This window comes from Pteronotus mesoamericanus, unplaced genomic scaffold (assembly GCF_021234165.1).
Source record: "Pteronotus mesoamericanus isolate MK-2021 breed Mesoamerican mustached bat unplaced genomic scaffold, CSHL_Meso_final scaffold_125, whole genome shotgun sequence".
NCBI lineage: Eukaryota > Metazoa > Chordata > Mammalia > Chiroptera > Mormoopidae > Pteronotus > Pteronotus mesoamericanus.
Window position 1 is genome coordinate 12,130,065 of NW_026555304.1, and position 14,602 is coordinate 12,144,666.

General features: G+C 40.1%; 1 pseudogene; it reads left to right on the forward strand.

Moving 5' to 3' along the window:
* The first annotated feature begins 6,044 nt into the window (after positions 1-6,044).
* LOC129082308 (traf2 and NCK-interacting protein kinase-like) lies at positions 6,045-11,909 on the forward strand (annotated as a pseudogene).
* The last annotated feature ends 2,693 nt before the right edge of the window (positions 11,910-14,602 follow it).

Sequence of the window (14,602 nt, forward strand, 5' to 3'; positions counted from 1 at the left end):
TGAAATTGTCAGGAGAGGTGTGGTTTGAGAATACATGGGTAGAAGAAGACTTGGGGAAGAAATTCCTAACATTTCACCGTTATCAAGGCATTATATATCAGAAATCTTTTTACATATATTTTAAAAAAAGAACAAATCATAGAATTGTGGCACCTAAAAAGTACAGTTGAGACTTGTCAGTCTACTTTGGAGACAAAAATATGATAGTTCCCATCTCCGATTGTTTTATGGTGGTTTGATGTTTGCTCTGATCCTGGAAAGAACCTGAAAAGAACCTTTGGTAAACTTTTTGGGCCTGGACTTTAATGCAAGCACAAAACAGTCTGTCTGCATTTCACCCTGCTAAAACCTACTTTTTCATTTTTTTCTTTTGTTTGTTTGTTTGATTAATGGAAGATTTCTGGATTTCATTACAATTAAAAGGTCTTATGGGGTATACACACTTTCATCAGCTTGATAAATGAACAGCGAATTCAGGACAAAATATCAACCCATGAGCAGATTTCAACTCAGAAAGGATAGTGCTTAGGGAGAAGGAAATAGAGGAAAGAGTCCTTTTTCAGGTCAATGAATTATTACAGATGTGTGACTTATAATCATTGATGGCGAAGGACAGGCAGGGGACAATTAACAAGTACTGTCTCCTCTCTCTGAACAGAACTCTATTTGCATATTTCAAAAAATATCATTGTCGAATACTGCTTTCAAAAACTTACTGTGGAAACTACACAATCTCCCTTGGGAAAGCTAGGATACGTTATTTTCATCCTTTGATTAGTAATGTCTAGTTTCCTCTGGTGTCTACCCTAAATTTGTCTGCTGCTACATATACCATTATTTTTTTTCTCTCTGCTGGCAGCAGAAGCAATGAATGCATTACCATCTGCATAATTTTGTGCTTTAAAGCTTTTATTCCTCTTTGGCTTTCTTTTCATTAAGTTGTACATATCCTAAATCAATGTTTGCTAAGGGAAGCAGCATCCAAAATCAGTGTCAGAGAAGCCAAGAGAACACAGTAGAGGCACCTCTGAAAATACCAAGCCAGAGCTATTCCTTGTGTAAGGAAAGAAATTATGAGAGACTTTCCAAGGGAGCTTGACTTGGATTCAGTTGAATCTTCCCCTTCATCCTGCCTTTCACGAAGAGACAGTCACAAGTGGAAAATACATTCTCTAAAAGTCACTTGCAGACAGGCTTTTAACCTGACATGTTTCTTCAAGGGATATAATGTGCCTCAGTGTTTCTTCCCACTTTAGAGACAAAGAGAAAATGACCAGTCAGTATCTTTGGGAAGCTGACCAGAGGCTTTTTGGTAGAACCTAATACTGAGTTCCTATAATTTAGAGCATAAGGCCAGTTTCTTCTTTGAACAATTGTGTGTGTTCCAAGACCATTTAGCATTGATGGCAGATCAAATGGAGAGATGCACAGGGTGTGCATGATGCCATGGAAATGTTTCTCAGTGTCTATCTTGATCCTGTTTCTTTTAAGTCAGGAAACCCAGCATCTGAGAGGAAAAGGCTTTGACCATCATAGCTTCACTTCCACAAAAGTTCTAGACCTCCCCTGTTCACTTTATTCCTTCTTCCTGCTTGAGTTCTACTTTTCCTTGGCTTGAGCACTAATAATATAATCTTCACTCAATGAATACTTATGAATGAATATCATCGAATGAATGACCTTGAGCATCATTAGCCATATTTCTTGGACTAAGAAGCCTTTTCTGCTTTGACCTTTGAGTCTTTCCCCTAACATTAATACTTACATCCTGGGACTACCTGCTTTGGCCTGTTCAAGATCCTAAAACCCCGGACCTAATCTTGACAACTGTCTATTTGATTGGCATTTACATTGGGACTGCCCCAGCCACCTTACAGGGGAATTAGATACCCTGTTTATCCTGTAAGAAGTTTGATCTGTATTCGCAATAGAAGAACTCATGCAGAGGTGTATTCATAGTGTTCACAGAGTTGTAATAACTTACATTACTCCCATAACCAAATACAGTAGTTGTAAAGATACAAGGGAAAAAAGAGAAGAAAACAAATCAATACTGAAAACTAAGATTAATAGACAACCCACTGGCACTATCTGGCAGTGAATCTCTGCTGATTAGAAGTACAAGGCAGGTGGAAGTGTACTGAAAACAGATTACTTAGAATTCAACTAGAGGTATGAATTATGAGGCAGCATGAGTACTCTGTTACAATCTTCCTTACTCCCAACCATCAGATTATATCCGTCCGAGGTAGGGGTTGCCATATTAATGATCTGGACAAGAGGCAGGTGGCAGATAATGGTACATCAAGGTGTATAGTTTCTCATGTATTATGTTGGTCCACAGGTACAAGAATCAGGTTATGGAGAGAAGGGTGCATATTACCAAGCAAAGTAGATCTGAACCAGGTAAAAGCCCTAATGACATTGGGACTCAGTGCATGTCATTCTGTCTTCCAGATGTAGTTGTGGAAAGAGGAGGAATTGTTACATACCAGAGGTAGCGAGCAGGGCCAAGGTCACCTCACATCAAAACAAACAAATTTGAAAGAATTCTCTAATTAAAGGATTATCAAAGGAAAACATTAAAAAAAGAAGAGGGGAAAAAAAGAAAATCTAGCTAAAGCCAAAGAATGCTACATAATAAGAAAAGACTTAGAGGGGCCCCAGGTGGTGTGGCTCAGTGGATTGAGTGCTGGCCTGTGAACCAAAGGGTCACAAGTTCGATTTCCAGTCAGGTCACATGCCTGGGTTGTTGGCCAGATTCTCAGTTGGAGGTGTGCAAGAGGCAACCACACACTGATGTTTCTCTCCCTCTCTTTCTCCCTCCCTTCCCCTCTGTCTAAAACTAAATAAATAAAATCTTTTTCTAAAAAAGAAAAGACTAGTACATTGTCTCTATGAAACCGAAATAGAAAGCCATGAGGAGATAAAAGGCAAAAGAACAAGCTGCAATGAAGATGTATAAAATACAGGAGGATTACAATAACAGAAATAAAATCCATGGAATAAAGTAACAAGAAAATTAAACAAGACTGATGAGAGAGAAGATGATTGACATGGAGGACAGAGAATGATGAAAACTGACGTGGATTGTTGGTGTTTCTAAATGGGAGTACACAGACAACAGTCAATAATCAATGCTATATATATAAGAAAATATGCCTGAGAGAAACAATGATGTATGGATTAAGGTGGCTCATACAGGCAAAATCAAAAAAGGACTCACTTTTGGCCACACCTTGGCAGTACTTTTGATATACGGCTATATACTCGGCAACAGCACTCTTCAAACTTCTTGGTCTCACAATGCCCTTTGCATTCTTAAAAATGACTAAGGAAGGACCGCAAAGTGCTTTGTTTATGTAGATTATATCTCCCAGTGTTTACCACTTTAGAAATTAAAACAGAATAAAAAATATGCATGCATTCATTAAAATATTAAGCCTGATGCATATTAACATAAAAAAACATATTTTTGTGAAAAAAATCCTATACTTTCCAAAACAAAAAATGTGGAAAAAGTGACATTGCTGCACAGTTTTACAAATCTCTTCAAAATGTGGTTTACTAGAAGGCAGAAGGAGTCATATTTGCTTTTGCATGCAATTTGTTTTAATATGTTGTTTTGGATAAAATATATGAAAAATATGTAGCAAGCATCACACAAATATGTAGTTAGAGAGTATTTTAGCAGACAATTGCAGATGTTTTTAAAATAGTACACCAAAGCTTGAAAAATGTTAGTTGCTTACAATCACCAAGATATGGAAGCAGCTCAAGTGTCCATCAGTAGATGAGTGGATAAAACAACTGTGGGACATTTACACAATGGAATTCTACTTGGCCATAAAAAAAGAGAAAATTTTACCATTTGTAACGGCATGGATGGACCTGGAGAACATTTTGCTAAGTGAAATAAGCCAGTCAGAGAAAGACAAATACCACATGATTTCACTCATATGGGGAATATAATGGACAAACTTAGCTAACATGCAAAATAGAGACAGACTCATAGAGGGCAGGATGACAGCTATGGGGGGGGGTTAAAGGGTGGAGGGATGGAGCAAAAAGGCAAAAAGACTCATGGACATGGACAACATGGTGGTGCTTGGTGGGGGAAGGGAGGTATAAAGGGCATAAATGGCATGGAAAAATACAAGTATAAAATAGGGGACCGAATATGGTGATGGAAGATGATTTTGACTTTGGGTGGTGGGGGCACAGTGCAATGTACAGATGTGCCATAGAAATATATACTTGTGACCTATATAATCTTATTAAGCAATATCACCCCAATACAGTTAATTTAAAAATAAAAAAATAAAAAAAATAAATGAATTCATGAAAAATAAATAAAATACTACACCAAAACTTGAAAAGTGGTAGTTTTTAAAGGTTAATTATATTATGGGAACTGAAATTATATTATATAACTCTTCATGTTCAGTTACAGTAAAATCCATTTGTCTGTCTTATAATTTGAATCTTTCCCTATATAACATCATAAATTATAACTTGGAAATATATTGTTTTTCTGAGTTATTCAAACCTTCCGAATGTGAACACATACATTATAAAATTTTTAATGATCACATTTATTAATATTGCCATTGATATCAGCAGAAAAGTCTAAGTATTGAAAAGCTAGCCAAATCACATGTGGTTAAAAGATTCCCAAAATTATAATTTCACCTGGAAGCTCAAATATTGTCATTGACAACAAATACTGCCAGTTTTTTTCCTTGAAGTGGTAGTCTCAGTTCACTTTTATGAAAATGTTTAAATGTTTGAGCCTTGGCTCGTGTGCCTTAGTTCGTTGGAACATCATCGCATACACCAAAAGCTTGCAGGTCTGCTCCCAGGCCAGCGCACATACCTAAGTCACAGGTTCAATCCCCGGCCAGGGCATGTATGAGAGGCAACCAATCAATGTTTCTCTCTCACATCAACATTACTTTCTCTCTCCCTTCCTCTCTCTCTAAAAACCCATGAACATATCCTCTGGTGAGGATTAAAAAAAAGAAGAAAAATGTTTGAGAAATACCTAAGTTTGGTTTACCATACTTTGTTACTTATTTTTTCAGATAAAAAGACTGTTCCTTGAACATTAGCTAGTTCAGTATACAATTCAAACAATTGCCCAAGTGGTTTTCTAAAGATAGCCATTGTACTTAGATATGTTGCAGAAGTGTTTTATGTGTCCGTCTCTTTATCACCAAATAGAATATACTGTGCCTAGTGCAATTTGGAGCCATTGCCTTGATTCTTCCTAAGGCATCATTGCTTTTGTTTGCACTATTAATGCAAATGTTAATGCCATAAAAGAAAAAAATATCTTAGTAATATTATAAAAACAGTTTTGACTTTATGGACTCCCTGAAGGATCCTGAGACCCTTAGGTCTCCAGACCTCACTTTTAGAACCATTGCTTAATAAGGCTCTAGACGGATGAAAATAGGTATTCTACAAATGAATTTAAAAAAAATCAAGTTGCCTCCGTAACACTAAATGGGAGACTATAATCAAGCAATAGACATTTGGACAAAGTTTGTAAATGTCTTACTTATTTTTAATAAACATATTACTTTCCCTATTAAAACACAAATATTTCATGGTGATTAAAAACAAAAATTCGTTTATGTCCTGTTTTAAAGAGACAGACCTAAAATAAAGTGTCGTGGGATAAAAAGAAAAGGGTGTATAAATGTATTTTTTTTAAACCCCATGCACGCACAAGCAAAGAAATATGTCCTATTTTAATACATCCACGCAGCCCGAGCGCACTTGGCTAATCAGGGTGCACAGCGCACAGGCACCTCGGCTCTGGCTTGGAGGTCTGTGCTGGTTGGGTTCCCCAATCCACTTAATGAGGTGGGGAGGATTGGGATTCAATGCTGTGGACCCAGGGAGGGTAGTGGAGGCTGGGCTTCAGTGCTTCTAGGGCGACACTTGCACGAGGACGCGAGTGAAGGAGACCAAGGTCGAATTTCCAAGGGAGAAGCTTTAGGGTGGTTTTGGTCCATTTCTCTGGCAAATAAATAGACATGGTGATCGATTCCCTGGCTCACAGCCTGGATGAAATCGATCTCTTGGCACTGAGAGACCCTTCAGGGATCTTTGAATTGGTGGAACTTGTTGGAAATGGAGCAGATGGACAAGTTCATAAGGGTCATCATGTCAAAACAGGCCAGCTTGCAGCCATTAAGTTTATAGATGTCACAGGGGGTGAAGAGGAAGAAATCAAACAAGAAATTAACATGTTGAAAAATATTCTTGTAGCTACCGGAATATTGCTACATACTACAGTGCTTTTACTAAAAAGAACCCTCCCAGCTTTGGTTGGTGATGGAGTTTTGTGGAGCTTGCTTTGTCATTGAGCTGATCAAGAACACAAAAGGTAACATGTTGAAGGAAGGAAGAGTAGATTGCATACATCTTCAGAGAGATCTTACAAGGGCTGAGTCACCTGCACCAGCATAAAGTGATTCATCAACATACTAAAAGACAAAATGTCTTGCTAACTGAAAATGCAGTAAACGGTGGACTTTGGAGTCAGTGCCCAGCTTGATGGAACAGTGGGCAGGAGGACTACTTTCATCGGTCCTCCCAAGTGAATTGCACCAGAAGTTATTGCCTGTGACAAAAACCCAGATGTCACATATGATTTTAAGAGTGACTTGTGGTCTCTGGGAATCACCATTATATAGATGACAGAAGGTGCTCCCCCTCTCTGCAACATGCACCCAATGAGAGCTCTCTTCCTCATCCCCTGGAACCCAGTCCCTCAGCTGAAGTCTAAGTGGTCAAAAAAAAAAAATTCAGCTGTTTATTGAGAGCTGCTTGGTAAGGAATAATGACCAGCGACCAGCGACAGCAACTGATGAAGCATCCATTTATGGGAGACCAACCCAATGAATGACAGGTCCACGTTCAACTCAAGAAGAGAGGAGAGAAAGATGAGACAGAATATGAGTACAGTGGAAGTGCAGAAGTAGAGTAGAATGACTCAGGAGAGCTCAACTGCATTCTGACCCTGCCAGGGGAGCCAGCACTGCAGCAGGACTTCTGAGGCTGCAGCTGGTCAAAAAAGAGTGGCTGAAGCCCTGCGGTTGCAGCAACTGGAGCAACAGCAGCGGGAGAACCAGGAGAACCAGGAGCACCAGAGACGGCTGCTGGCAGAGCGCCAGAGGTGCCAAGAGGAGCAGAAGCAGCTCCTGTGGCGCCTGGAGGAACAACAAAGGCAAGAGAAGGTGCCGCGGCAGCAGCAGGAGCTAGAGCAGCGCCTGCACTACGAGAAGCAGATGCGCCAGGAGGAGGAGAGGAAGTTTGCAGAGCGTGAGTAGGAATATAAGCGCAAACAATTGGAAGAACAGAGACAAGAAGAAAGACTGCAGAGACAGCTAAAGCAAGAGAGAGACTACTTGGTTTCCCTTCAGCATCAACGGCACGGGCAGAGGCCTGAGGAGAGGAAGCCGCAGCATCAACATCATGAAGGGATGAATCCTAGTGAGAAACCAACATGGGCGAAGGAGATCCCACATCTGTTGGCTGTAAAATCCCAGGGACCTTTCTTGTCTGCCTTCCAGCCAGTACAGGAGCAGCCCACCAAGGACCTCTCCGGGTTTCAGGAAGCTCTGAACGTGACCTCTTGCCGCTTTGAGATGTCATACCGAACTCGGATCCCATCTTGGAAAACCCTCCTCTCCCCACTTATTTAGGAGTTTGACTGAAGCTCTTGGCTCTGACAGGAAGAAGACACTGCACCAAAAGTGCCCCAGAGAACGACTTCTATATCTGCAGTGATAGCCAGAAAGAACTCTACTGCAAATGGTAGTGCTCTGGAACCCAGACTAGGATTTCAACCCATCAGAGCAAACAACCCTGACCTCTGGAGAACCGAGCAGTGTTGCAGAGCCCCTTACAGAGGATGAACAGTAGCAGTTCCTCCAGCTCCTGCACTTCCAGCTCCCAGCCCAGCTCCCAAGGTGGCTCGCAGCCCGATTGCAAGCAGGGTCCCGTGAGCAGACCAGAGTGCGAGCCAACAGCAAGTCCACTTGTGCTTCCCCATGAGCCTTCCAAGGTTAAACTAGAGGAGTCCAGTGACATAACCCGATCTAATCCACTAGCTCATCTGATACCATTAGCCAAAGAATTAAGAGAACTCTGAACTAAAGAAACAATCTCCCGCCGAAGTGACTGACTGAGGAGTCGGAAGGTAGTGATGAAGGGGATGGAGAGGAGGAAGATGGAGAGAGCGAGACCCATGACGGGATGGTGGCTGGCAGCTACATAGCCGGACGGATACCAACAGGAGCTCCCGGGGATAGGGAGCACTACGACGTAGGGTGGTTGGCACGCACCGGCTGGAGACCTCTCACGGGAAATCGGTCAGCGGCAGTATTTCAAGAGAAGGAACTTTGACGATAAGGGAGACCTCTGGAGAGAAGAAGCAATCCTGCCACAGTGACAGCAATGGCTTTGTCAACCTCCCGGACCTGGTAAAGCAGAGTCATTCTCCGGTTGGGACCCAACTGAGGGCCTGGGACGCGTCTCCACCCATTTCCAGGAGAGGGACTCCGGGACTGAGTGTGGCATGGGGAGCAGTAATAGAACATCCTTCACCCCATTTGTGGACCCCAGGACATCCCAGACATCTCCCACTGATGAAGATGAAGAGGATGAAGAATCATCAGCCATGGCTCTATTTATTAGCGAACTTCTTAGGCAAGAACAAACCAAATTCAATGAAGCAAGTAAGATTTCATTGGTAAATGTAAACTCAACCAACATTCAGCCTTATAGTGACACACTGGAAATCAGAAAATACAAGAAATGATTCAATGCAGAAATACTTCGTGCAGCTCTATGGGGTGTAAATGTCCTGATGGGAACTGAAAATGCCCTCATGCCTTTGGACTGAAGTGGTCAAGGCAAAGTCTCTAATCTGTTCAATAAGAAGCAATTTCAACAGATGGATGTGCTAGAGGGACTGAATGTTCTTGTGACAACATCAGGAAAGAAAAATAAGCTATGAGTTCACTATCTTTCATGGTTAAGAAAGAATATTACATTAGGACCCAGAAGTGGAAAAGAAACAAGGCTGAATCATCGCTGGGGACTTCATAGGCTGTATACATTACAATGTCAAATATGAAAGGATCAAATTCTTTATGATTGTCTTAAAGAATGCTGTAGAGACAGAAGCTTGGGCTCCTAAACCATATCATAAATTTATGGCATTTAAGTCTTTTGCAGATCTCCAGCACAAGCCACTGCTTGTTGATCTCACAATAGAAGAAGGACAAAGATTAAAGGTTATTTTTGGTTCACACACTGGTTTCCATGTAATTTATGTTGATTCAGGAAACTTATGATATCTACATGCCATTTCATATTTGGGGCAATATCAGTTCTCATGCCATTGTCATCTTGCCTAAAAGAGTTGGGATGGAAATGCTTGTTTGCTATGATGATGGGGAGGTGTACGTAAATACCTACAGGCTGATAACTAAGGATGTGGTGCTCCAATGGGAAGAAATGCCCACGTCTGTGTCCTACATTCATTCCAATCAAGATAATGGGCTGGGGCAAGAAAGCTATTGAGATCTGGTGAGTGGAAATAGCACATTTGGATGAAGCGTTTATGTCTAAGGGAGCTCAAAGGTTAAAGTTTCTTCTTTAAATTTTTTAAAGTATATTTTATTAATTATGCTATTACAGTTGTCCCACTTTTTTTCTCCCCTTTGTTCTCTCTCTCTTCCTCCCTGCACCCCCCGCACCCTCTAGCATACCCCCACCCCCCTTAGTTCATGTCTATGGGTTGTACATATAAGTTCCTTGGCTTTTCCATTTCCTATACTATTCTTAACCTCCACCTGTATATTTTGTGCCTACTTATTATACTTCTTATTCCCTGTACCTTTACTCCCATTTACCCCCTCCCCGACTCCCCCGATAACCCTCCATGTGATCGCCATTTCTGTGATTCTGTTCCTGTTCTAGTTGTTTGCTTAATTTTTGTTTTTGTTTTTTTAGGTTCGGTTGTTAATAGTTGTAAGTTTGTTGTCATTTTACTGTTCATAGGTTTTGATCTTCTTTTTCTTAAATAAGTTTCTTTAACATTTCATATAGTAAGGGCTTGGTACTGATGAACTATTTTATCTTTACCTTATCTGGTAAGCACTTCATCTGCCCTTCCATTCTAAATGATAGCTTTGCTGGATAGAGTAATCTTGGATGTAGGTCCTTGCTTTTCGTGACTTTGAATACTTTAACAAAATATTTTATTTTTTTATTTTTAGAGAGAAGGGAAGGTAGGGAGAAAAAGAGGAAGAGAAACATCAGTGCATGGTTGCCTTTCGTATGTGCCCCACTGGGGATCTGGCCTGCAAGCCAGGCATGTACCCTAACTGGGAATCGAACCAGTGACCCTTTGCAGGCCGGCACACAATCCACTGAGCCATACCAGCCAGGGTGGGATATTTCTTTGTAGTCCCTTCTGGCCTGTAAACTTTCTTTTGAGAAATCAGCTGACAGCCTTGTGGGAACTCCTTTGTAGATATCTGTCTCCCTTTCTCTTGCTGCTTTTAAGATTCTTTTCTTAGCTTTAATATTGAGTAACTAATTATGATGTGTCTTGGTGTGTTCCTCCTTGGGTCCAATTTCTTTGGGACTCTGAGTTTCCTGGACTTCCAGGAAGTCTATTTCTTTTGCCAGATTGGGGAAGTTCTCCTTTATTATTTTCTAAAATAAGTTTTCAATCTCTTGCTCTTCCTTTTTTCCTTTTGGCCTCCTATGATTCGGATGTTGGAGCATTTAAAGTTGTCCCAGAGGTTCCTAAGCATATTCTTATTTTTTTCCTGAATTCTTTTCTCTTCATTCTGTTCTGGTTGGATGTTTACTTCTTCCTTTTGTTCCAAATCATTGATTTGAGTACTGGTTTCCTTCCCTTTACTGATGGTTCCCTGTATATTTTCCTTTATTTTACTTTGTACAGCCCTCATTTCTTCCTTCATTTTGCAACCAAGCTTAATCATTTCTGTGAGCATCCTGATTACCAGTGTTTTGAACTTTGCATAAGATAGATTGTCTATCTCCTTGTCCCTTAGTTCTTTTTCTGGAGCTTTGACCTGTTCTTTCATTTGGGCCATATTTCTTTGTCTCGGCGCAGCTATTACATTGTGTGGGGTGGAGTCTTATGTATTGCCAGGGCAGGGCAACCCTCTTTGCTGCATTATGATGCTGTCTGTAGGGGAGGGGTCAGAGGGGGAACAATGCTACTTGCTCAGCTCTTGCCCCACTTTCCATCACTTTTGTCTCACTTCTCACAAGCAGATCGTGCCCTTTCAGGTGCTTATTCACAGGTGGGTGGGTTTTTGTACATTCTAGGATCCTGTGGGCCTTTACAACTGACTCTTATGTGAAATTGGGAGTTTCTCCCACCACTGCAACCCCCACAGAGTTTTATAGCCAGAAGTTTTGAGTCTTTAGTTTCCTGGGCTGAGACCCTGGATTTTGTGGTTTATCTCGCTCCCCAGTTGTTTCTACTGGCTTATCAGTGTGTAAATGTGGGATTGCCCTAGTGGTTCATAGTGTTCCCTTGCCACGTGTCCTCTCTGCCCCTTTCTCCACCCCTCCTACCAGTCTGGATGTTTCTTTACCTCCTTGGTTGTTGGACTTCCATGCAGTTTGATTTTCTGGCAGTTCTGGTTGTTTTTAAATTGGCTTTTATCCTTCTTTTGGTTGTGCGAGGAAGTGAAGTATTTCTACCTATGCCTCCACTTGGCCAGAACTCCTAAAGTTTCTATGTGAAAGAAATGATAAAGTACTTTTTTGCATCTGTAGGATCTGGAGGAAGTAGCCAAGTGTTTGTCATGACCCTCAACAGAAGTTCCATGATGAACTGGTAACAGAAGAGCACTTGGCACTTATCTTCATAGCACTGTTTCTAATTTATGTTCTAAAAGAACATAAATCCTGTGGATTTATGCCAGCCTAGAGGCAGAATCAGAAGGATTTCCCTTTTTTCCTCTCCCTCCACCCATCCTAAAACAGTCCATCTTTCAATGTTGCAGCCTGCTTGGGAAAGAGAGAAAAAGGGGGCAGGTATTTCCAGGAGATTCCCAAGAATGCTACGTTGCCTGTGGACAAAGATGGATCCTGTGTCCTTCAGATTTATGGATAGAATCAAATATTGTGTGCTTTTAAAAAAAAAAAGATTTTATTTATTTATTTTAGAGAGATAAGGAGGAAGGGAGAAAGAGGGAGAGAAACATTGATGTGTGAGAGATACATTGATTGGATGCCTCTCGCACACCCCCCACTGAGGACCTGGTCTGTAACCCAGCCATGAACCCTGACTGGGAATTGAACCTGTGACATTTTGGTTCAAAGGCCAGTGTTCAATCCACTGAGCCACACCAGCCAGTGCTATTTTGTGCTCTTATGATTGAGTTGTGTTACAGTGGATTCTGAGTTTTGATTTGTGTTTTACCTTTTTCCTTTACCCCTGACTTTGTAAGAATGGGGAGAAAATGCATACTGGGAAAATTAGCCTGTTTTTAATTGTCTGCCTGCTAGCTTTAAATATATAATATGTTGTAAAATTTCCAGTTTCAAATGGTGAGAGATAACATAATAAACATACCTTATCTCCTTACACTGAAGGCCATAACTGCATAGTGGGGTAATTTTAGAACTCTTTTGCTTTCAACAACCCAAAAGGTTGCTTTTTGGTAGCAAATGGGCTAAGGAATTTTTAAGAGAAGAAAAATACTGTACTGGTTTCCCTCTTTTGGGAAATAGATTATAAATTGCTAAACTAGTAGCCTTATACTAAAAAAATCTACTTCTATTTTTGAGTCTGACAGGCTCTATATTTATATGGCTCTATACAGAATGGAGTGTGTTGAATGGGATAGTAGTGTCATTGAGTGGAGTTGGCTTTAGCGATTGAGGGATCCCATAACACAATTTCCCTCAGCTATTATCCAACAGGCCAGGGCAAAAGAAGGGATGGCAGATGAGGTTAATCAGAAAGAGCACCTGGGAAACAAGCTAAAAACACACACACACACATAACACACATTTTTAATAAATGTACAAGGCCTCCCAGTTAAGAGGTCACTTGGTCTGGGCTTCATTAGGAATGACACTTTGTTGTGTTCTAACTGGAGAGTGCGTGACATCCAGGCTCTGGTCATTCCCAGCTTTCTCCTGCCAATGCCCCTTTTTCAAGATGAAAACTGTGACTGAAAAAGTAATAATAAGTGTTTCTCAGCTGTCTGTGTTCTCTTGGTTTGGTGAGAGAGGGGAATAGACAACTATGCCTGAAACAATAAGCAGCATTTGTTCAGATTTTATAGAATATGAAAGCAAGGTTTTGGCCAAAATTCTGAGATCCTAATCATTTTACCTTCCTCCAAACTACCCAACATATGATAAATGACATTTGTGCAGAGATATATGTCTATTTAGTTCAGTTTGACTCTTGTCCTTATAAACCCTCACACAGACTTTTTGAACTGTTATGTGACTATCTGGGATTTTTTTCCCGAAGCTACAAGCATGGCCACCTGTGGTATCGATGTGTTGCAAACTGATATGTGTATTGTGCTTTTTGTTTTTACCTACTTTGTACTATAATACAACTAGTTGTACTATAGGGAAGCTGAAGAGGATCAAGAATTTTTCTTGTTGTCACCATCATTTAGAACATTATCTGGCATATCTTAGGTGTTCAATAAACATTTACTAAATGAATGAATGTCCACATTTGGGATACAGAATTAATTATGATTCCTGATTAAGAATATAAAACAAAACAAAACAAAACCTTCACCTAACTAGGACAAGAAAGGTACTTCTTCAGCCTGTAAAAGAAAATCTTTTTTAAAGGCAGTATACTAATTGGTAGAACATTAAAACATTCCCCCTAAGACAATAAAAAGCCAAGGAAATCTAGCCTTACCACTGCTATTAGACATTGTAGTGAATGTTCTAGCCACTGCAAATTGGGGAAAAAAGAAATAAAATACATCCAATCTGGAAAGGAAGAACTATGACTGTTTGATTCACTGATGGCATGATCATCTAGGTAGAAAATCCTAAATGGAATATATAACAAAAGCTACCAGAACTAATATATGAATTTAGCAAGATTTGCAGGGTACAAGATGACTGTGCACAAACCAATTATATTTATGCACAATATGAGATTGAAACTTTAAAAATACCATTTAAACTAACATAGAGTTTAAACTACTTAAGAATAAATCTGGCTAAATATTGGAATAATCCAAACACTGAAAAATGAAAAACACTAGTTAAAAAAGTTTTGAAGCCCGAATAAATGGAGATATATATCTTGTTCATTGGTCAGAAGGCCTAACACATTTATCAGTTCTCTGCAGTTTGACCTATATTTTCAAAGTAATCATTTTGAAAATAAGAAAAATAATTATTTGATAAAATAAAGCTCATACTAAATTCATTCAGAAATGAAAAGTACCCAAGTAAAAACAACAACAACAACAAAACCCTGAAAAAGAAGAAAAGATTGTAAAGCTATAGCACTCAGAAGAGTGTGGTGTTGTAGATCAAT